At 42.1% G+C, this 7,562-nt stretch overlaps 1 long non-coding RNA gene across 1 annotated transcript; it reads left to right on the top strand.

The window, feature by feature from the left end:
• The first annotated feature begins 2,413 nt into the window (after positions 1-2,413).
• Positions 2,414-6,985, top strand: LOC141053948 (uncharacterized). Its single transcript, XR_012221295.1, has 2 exons — positions 2,414-2,628; positions 3,409-6,985. It is a non-coding gene; the product is annotated as an uncharacterized lncRNA (long non-coding RNA).
• Positions 6,986-7,562: the final 577 nt, after the last annotated feature.

Below are 7,562 nucleotides of genomic sequence, written 5' to 3'. Positions count from 1 at the left end.
TGCACAGATCGCAGTTTATGTGGTGGCTGACATTGTGTATCAAACAGCCAATCATAGCCCGTAAAACAAAAATTGGGCCAATCAGCATCCAAGAGGTGTGGCGCTTCAAATAGTCACTCAGTCTGTACAAAATTGCACCAATAACTGGTAGCGTATCAGACAGCCAATCATAGACCTTCAAACAGAAAATGGACCAATCATAGTCTAGAGGGCGTGACGCTACGAACGATGTCTCCATTGGAACAAAAATGCGGATGCATACGTAAATACTTAATAATCACAACAACCAGCAGATGAATATCACAATGACACCACATAATACAAGGCTATGCAATTTACAGAAACCGCCATCTAGTTGGTAATTAACACAGATAGTTATAATGTGCAGTGTATAGGACTAGATAAACTTAATAACCAGCGGTTGTTACATATTTTTACAAAGCCGCAGTGTCTAAATATCATATCCCAAACTATATTGATACTTATTGCTTAAATAATACCACAACTGCCACATATAAATATTTAATGGTCACTGCAGCCAGCGGATGAAAGTCACAAATGACGCAACATAGCATATAACTACGCAGTTTATAAACGCCGCCATTATATGATAACTTAAATCGTGCAGAGCTCAAACAAAAAGGCCACAATAAAGTCATACTATAGGATGTCTACTTCTCTCCCCCAGAAAGAAACCTGTCACATTTCAAGTAGCTGTATCCGTTATACTCAATAGAAATAATTTAGTTTCTGTAGACACACAATAGAAGAACATCAACTTATAATAAGCATCAATAGTTGTATTGATGTATTAAAAAAAAAAAAAAAAAAAAAAAAAATATATATATATATGTATATATATGTATAAACAGACTTAATGGCCAACTGTTATTGCATATCTATACAAAACCGCAGTGTCTGGATATCTCAACCCTATATCCAAACCCTAATCAACCCTAATATCCAAATATTCACAACTGTCAACATGGACCTTGAGAACATCCTTGAAGTTCCTCAAGATGAATGAAATTTTTCTTTTTTCTTTATATTTTTTCTTTATATATAAGATGCAATCAACATGAATACCATTGTTTGTGTACTGCATATACATCAGTTGTGTCAGGTACGCGCGTGCTGCAATTGGGCATGCATGGGCCTCCGGTGTGTCGCGTCTTTTACCTCCCTTCTGCAACACGCTTTCAGTGGGAGGCTGACGTGGCTCGTTGGAGTGTCCTGCTGTTCTTTGCGCCATGTGCGTCGTTTACTGCCATCTACTGAGTAATGCAATATTTAATCCATGCTATGTCTGTGATTGACATTTTTACATGCATGTTTAAACTAGATGACTTTGGTTTCATAATAATCTCCTTTGGTATATGGTATTAAGAAATAAATGTATCAATTTAGCTAGGGTTGAGATATCCAGACACTGCGGTTTTGTATAGATATGCAATAACAGTTGGCCATTAAGTCTGTTTATACATATATATACATATATATTTTTTTTTTTTTTAATACATCAATACAACTATTGATGCTTATTATAAGTTGATGTTCTTCTATTGTGTGTCTACAGAAACTAAATTATTTCTATTGAGTATAACGGATACAGCTACTTGAAATGTGACAGGTTTCTTTCTGGGGGAGAGAAGTAGACATCCTGTAGTATGACTTTATTGTGGCCTTTTTGTTTGAGCTCTGCACGATTTAAGTTATCATATAATGGCGGCGTTTATAAACTGCGTAGTTATATGCTATGTTGCGTCATTTGTGACTTTCATCCGCTGGCTGCAGTGACCATTAAATATTTATATGTGGCAGTTGTGGTATTATTTAAGCAATAAGTATCAATATAGTTTGGGATATGATATTTAGACACTGCGGCTTTGTAAAAATATGTAACAACCGCTGGTTATTAAGTTTATCTAGTCCTATACACTGCACATTATAACTATCTGTGTTAATTACCAACTAGATGGCGGTTTCTGTAAATTGCATAGCCTTGTATTATGTGGTGTCATTGTGATATTCATCTGCTGGTTGTTGTGATTATTAAGTATTTACGTATGCATCCGCATTTTTGTTCCAATGGAGACATCGTTCGTAGCGTCACGCCCTCTAGACTATGATTGGTCCATTTTCTGTTTGAAGGTCTATGATTGGCTGTCTGATACGCTACCAGTTATTGGTGCAATTTTGTACAGACTGAGTGACTATTTGAAGCGCCACACCTCTTGGATGCTGATTGGCCCAATTTTTGTTTTACGGGCTATGATTGGCTGTTTGATACACAATGTCAGCCACCACATAAACTGCGATCTGTGCAGTGTCTTATACTTGATGGTTTTACATTATACCAGTATTTAATGTCTTAATGCTAGATGTGGCAGTTTCATTCAATTCAGGTCATGTGCATTATATGCATATGCTTTAATAATAATTGAAACACCACGCCTTTCTGACTGTGATTGGTCTAAATTTTGTTTAATGAGTCTTGATTGGCTCTTTGGTACATAAATACCTATTGGCTTCTGCTAGTATCCACCCCCTGACGAAGGCAATTGGCCGAAACGCGCGTTGGGGAAGGGCAGCTACCTCTGGCGTGTAGGAGCATTTATAAATCCACAGGTATAACTATTTAACATTATAGTCTGGTTGTTGGCAGCAACCATTTCGTTTTTCTGATTGGTTTACTACTACCTGTGGTGATTGTTTATCTCCTAACTGCGCCTTCATACACTCTCATTCGTTAAGAGATATATGTTCATGGTCACAAAATCGCAATTTTATCTATGTGTAGCAACCCCTGCTGGACACTATTGCACTTTGCACTTTAGTGTTTATTATTCACACAAATTGTGTTTTTTGTTAGCACATATATTGCACTTTGATCTAATTGTATGTCGTTTTGTTAATATATGTTTTTTATCACATACCTTTACGGCACTATTACATATATTTTTATATTCGTTATGTAACACTATTTGCATATTTTTCTGTGGCATGGGACTCTACACATATGTGTAACCTTCTCTTATGATTATGGTTAGCTGACCCTTCAATTTTTTTGCATATTATCATATATATATTTGATGTTTTGATGCTTTTTTAATTAAACCTTGGTTTTATATTATTATGGTATATCAATAAAATATTTTTAATGATAGGACTATGGTCATGTGTTTTTGTTTTATTCCAGTTTTGGTCTATGACTGTCCTTTAGTTGCTATAATATAGTCTTGGGTGGTGTATGCAACATACTATATTAAAATTGACTAATTTCCCACTACATCCCCTTTATTTTGCTAATCTTGTTGGTGGTAGTTTGTATCTCCAAGTGTTAGAGCTGAGTTTTGGTATGCAATGCTGTGATTTTTAACTAATTTATTGTTTTTTAATTCCCCACAGATTTCTTGCAACTGGAGAATCCCTTTCGTCACTGCATTTCCAGTACAGACTCGGGATTTCCACCATATCTGGAATAGTGAAGCACACATGCCGTGCACTGTGGGACTCCTTAGCTGAAGAGTTTTTACCAGAGCCCACAACAGAGAGGTGGATTGAAATTTCAGAAAAGTTTCAACAGATATGTCATTTTCCGAACTGCTTGGGCGCTGTGGACGGGAGACATATCCGCATTGTAAAGCCAGCCGGATTGGGATCGGAATATTTCAATTACAACAAATATTTTTCCATTGTCCTCATGGCCATCGCTGACGCGGAATACAAATTTATTGCTGTTGATATTGGGGCCTATGGCTGCTCCAATGACTCTCAAGTTTTCAAACTGTCTGCCATGGGGCGTAAACTATATGGAAACACCTTCCAGTTCCCACCACCTAGACCGCTGCCGCAAACATCTGGTCCACCTATGCCATTTGTCTGTGTAGGGGATGAAGCCTTCCAGCTGTCAGAACACCTTTTGAAACCCTACTGTAGCAGAGGATTGACAAGAACAAAACGCATTTTTAATTACCGCCTAACAAGAGCAAGAAGAATGGTGGAATGCTCCTTTGGTATTCTGACAGCCAAATGGCGGGTCCTATTGACTGCGATCAACCTCAAGACAGAAACTGTGGACGAGCTGATCAAAGCGTGCGTGGTACTCCACAATAGCTGTAGCTTTGGAATCCGCTGCCCCACTTACACATACCAAAACTCGCAAAATCAACAGACAGCCCTGGCACACCAGCCTGACCAAAGAGCTGAGGCGAGCTTCCAGGGCTGCTGAGCGCAGATGGAAAAGATCCCACTCCAACGAGCATTTCATCGCATTCAAACAGTCCCTCACTACTTTCAAGACCACACTCGCCACAGCTAAACAAACCTACTTCTCATCTCTCATATCCTCCCTGTCTCACAACCCTAAACAGTTATTCAACACCTTCAATTCTCTCCTCCGCCCCCCAGCACCTCCTCCCTCCCCACTCATCTCAGCTGAAGACTTTGCCTCATTTTTCAAGCAGAAAATTGATAACATCAGGGACAGTTTTGGTCAACAACCCCCAGAGCCCTTCCTCCCGACTTCCCAGCCCTCCACCTTCAAAACCAACTTCTCCACCATTACAGAAGATCGACTCTCCACTCTACTCTCAAGATCACATCTCACCACCTGTGCACTCGACCCGATCCCATCCCACTTCATCCCAAACCTCACCACAGTCTTCATCCCAACCCTAACCCATCTCTTCAACCTATCACTAACAACTGGTGTTTTCCCCTCAAGCTTTAAACATGCCTCCATCACACCTATCCTCAAAAAGCCCTCTCTTGACCCATCCTCTGTATCTAGCTATCGCCCTATATCACTTCTCCCATACGCCTCCAAGCTACTGGAACAACACGTCTACCTTGAACTGTCCTCCCATCTCTCTTCTTGCTCCCTCTTCGACCGCTTACAATCTGGCTTCCGGTCACACCACTCCACTGAAACTGCCCTTACTAAGGTCACCAATGACCTCTTAACTGCCAAGAGCAAGCGACACTACTCTGTCCTCCTCCTCCTGGACCTGTCGGCTGCCTTTGACACAGTGGACCATTCCCTATTATTACAGACCCTCTCATCCCTCGGCATCACAGACTTGGCCCTCTCCTGGATCTCATCATACCTAACAGACCGGACATTCAGCGTCTCCCACTCGCACACCACCTCCTCACCTCGCCCCCTATCTGTCGGAGTCCCACAAGGTTCAGTCCTAGGGCCCCTGCTGTTCTCTATTTACACCTTTGGCCTGGGACAGCTCATAGAATCTCATGGCTTTCAGTATCATCTTTATGCTGATGACACACAGATCTACATCTCTGGACCAGATATCACCTCCCTACTAACCAGAATCCCTCAATGTCTGTCCACTATTTCATCCTTCTTCTCCACTAGATATATGAAACTCAACATGGACAAAACAGAATTCATCATCTTTCCCCCATCCCACGTGACCCCCCCTACGAACCTATCAATTACAGTAAATGACTGCCCACTCTCCCCAGTCCCACAAGCTCGCTGCCTCGGAGTAATCCTTGATGCTGATCTCTCCTTCAAACCACATATCCAAACCCTTTCCACTTCCTGCCGACTTCAACTCAAAAATATTTCACGCATCCGTTCATTCCTCACCCAAGAATCTGCAAAAACCCTAGTCCATGCCCTCATCATCTCTCGCCTTGACTACTGCAACCTCATGCTCTGCGGCCTCCCCTCAAACACTCTCGCACCCCTCCAATCTATTCTAAACTCTGCTGCCCGACTAATCCACCTGTCCCCCCGCTATTCCCCAGCTTCTCCCCTCTGTCAATCCCTTCACTGGCTCCCAATTGCCCAGAGACTCCATTACAAAACCCTAACCATGACATACAAAGCCATCCACAACTTGTCTCCTCCATACATCTGTGACCTCGTCTCCCGGTACTTTCCTGCACGCAACCTCCGATCCTCACAAGATCTCCTTCTCTACTCCCCTCTTATCTCCTCTTCCCACAATCGCATACAAGATTTCTCTCGCGCATCACCCCTACTCTGGAACTCTCTACCACAACATATCAGACTCTCACCTACCATCGAAACCTTCAAAAAGAGCCTGAAGACCCACCTCTTCCGACAAGCCTATAACCTGCAGTAACCACCGATCGACCAAACCGCTGCACGACCAGCTCTACCCTCGCCTACTGTATTATCACCCATCCCTTGAAGATTGTGAGCCCTCGCGGGCAGGGTCCTCTCTCCTCCTGTACCAGTTATGACTTGTATTGTTTAAGATTATTGTACTTGTTTTTATGTATACCCCCCTCACATGTAAAGCGCCATGGAATAAATGGCGCTATAACAATAAATAATAATAATAATAATAATAATAATTTTGTTATGTGCAAGGAACCCATTTCCATTGAGGACTCGGAAGAAAGCACCTTGCAAGATTACCACAACATTACCAATCGAAGTTTTGTGACGGTGTCACGAATGAGGGACAATTTTGCACAATACTTTGTCACCCCAAGGCAGAATAGACTGGCAGGATGATAGAGTTTAATAAATTTCTGCCCTTAACCAAAGTTGTGTACCTTCTGTACCAACAGTATATACCTTTTCCAAACAAAGTTGGCTATCTTGTTGTCTATCTTGTCGTGGTTTAACTATTTTTACCTTTTGCCCACAGTTGTGTGTTAGGCAAAGTCTTTCACCTTTTAACCAAAGTTGTGTACATTGTTAGGAAATCGCCAACAAGATACCCAACTTTTGGTAAAAGGTGAAATACTTTGTGTAAAGCACAACCAGGAACACAACTGTGGGCAAAAGGTAAAATTTAATTACCTTTTACCCACTGTTATGTACCTTGTTTTGTATACCTTTTGACCTTTTGTCTACCCTGTAAACCTTTTTTTAAACCATATTTTGCCGCAGAAATAAAACACAGACAACCAGTGTAAACCAATAATTTAACTTTTATTGAAAACTTTTGTTTTTTATTAAACTGTAAATGTCCCAAAAAAATTTTCATTTTTATTTGAAGACACACATTTATAAGTTAGTGTAGTGTGGGGTGGAAATACTGCTGGAGGGGCTGCGGGACACTTCGACACTGGGAGTGTGTAGAGAGGACTGGGATCGTGGTGGGGAAGGAACAGTTAGAGGTGAAGGGGTGGAAAAAGCAAGAGAATGGGTGGACATGTGGGTAGCAGAACAGGTGGTGGGTGGTGGAGTGATGGGTTGGGCAGGGACTGGAGTAGCAGATGATGTGGTTGGGAAGTGGTAGGGGGACGGAGTTTGGTACGGGGAAGGAGCTTGGTAAGGGGCAGGTTGCTGGAAGTGGGGAGGTTGCTGGTACTGGGGAGGTTGCTGGTACTGGGGAGGTTGCTGGTACTGGGTAGGTGTCTGGTACTGAGGAGGTGGCTGGTAAGGAATAGGAGGGGGAAGAGGGACAGTGGCTGGAGGGGGTGCAGGTCGAGGAACTACTGTGGTGGGAGGTGGAGGTTGGGAGGTAACCTGCTGTAGAGCACCGTGGCACGAATGCATTACATGCATCTGCTGGGTAGGAGATAGCATTGTCATGCGCTCCACAACAGACCTG

This window comes from Dendrobates tinctorius, unplaced genomic scaffold (genome assembly GCF_039654945.1).
Source record: "Dendrobates tinctorius isolate UK_male_01 unplaced genomic scaffold, ASM3965494v1 ptg000173l, whole genome shotgun sequence".
NCBI classification, from domain to species: Eukaryota; Metazoa; Chordata; class Amphibia; order Anura; family Dendrobatidae; genus Dendrobates; species Dendrobates tinctorius.
Note: the sequence above shows the minus strand (reverse complement) of the source record. Positions and strands in the feature narration are given on the sequence as shown.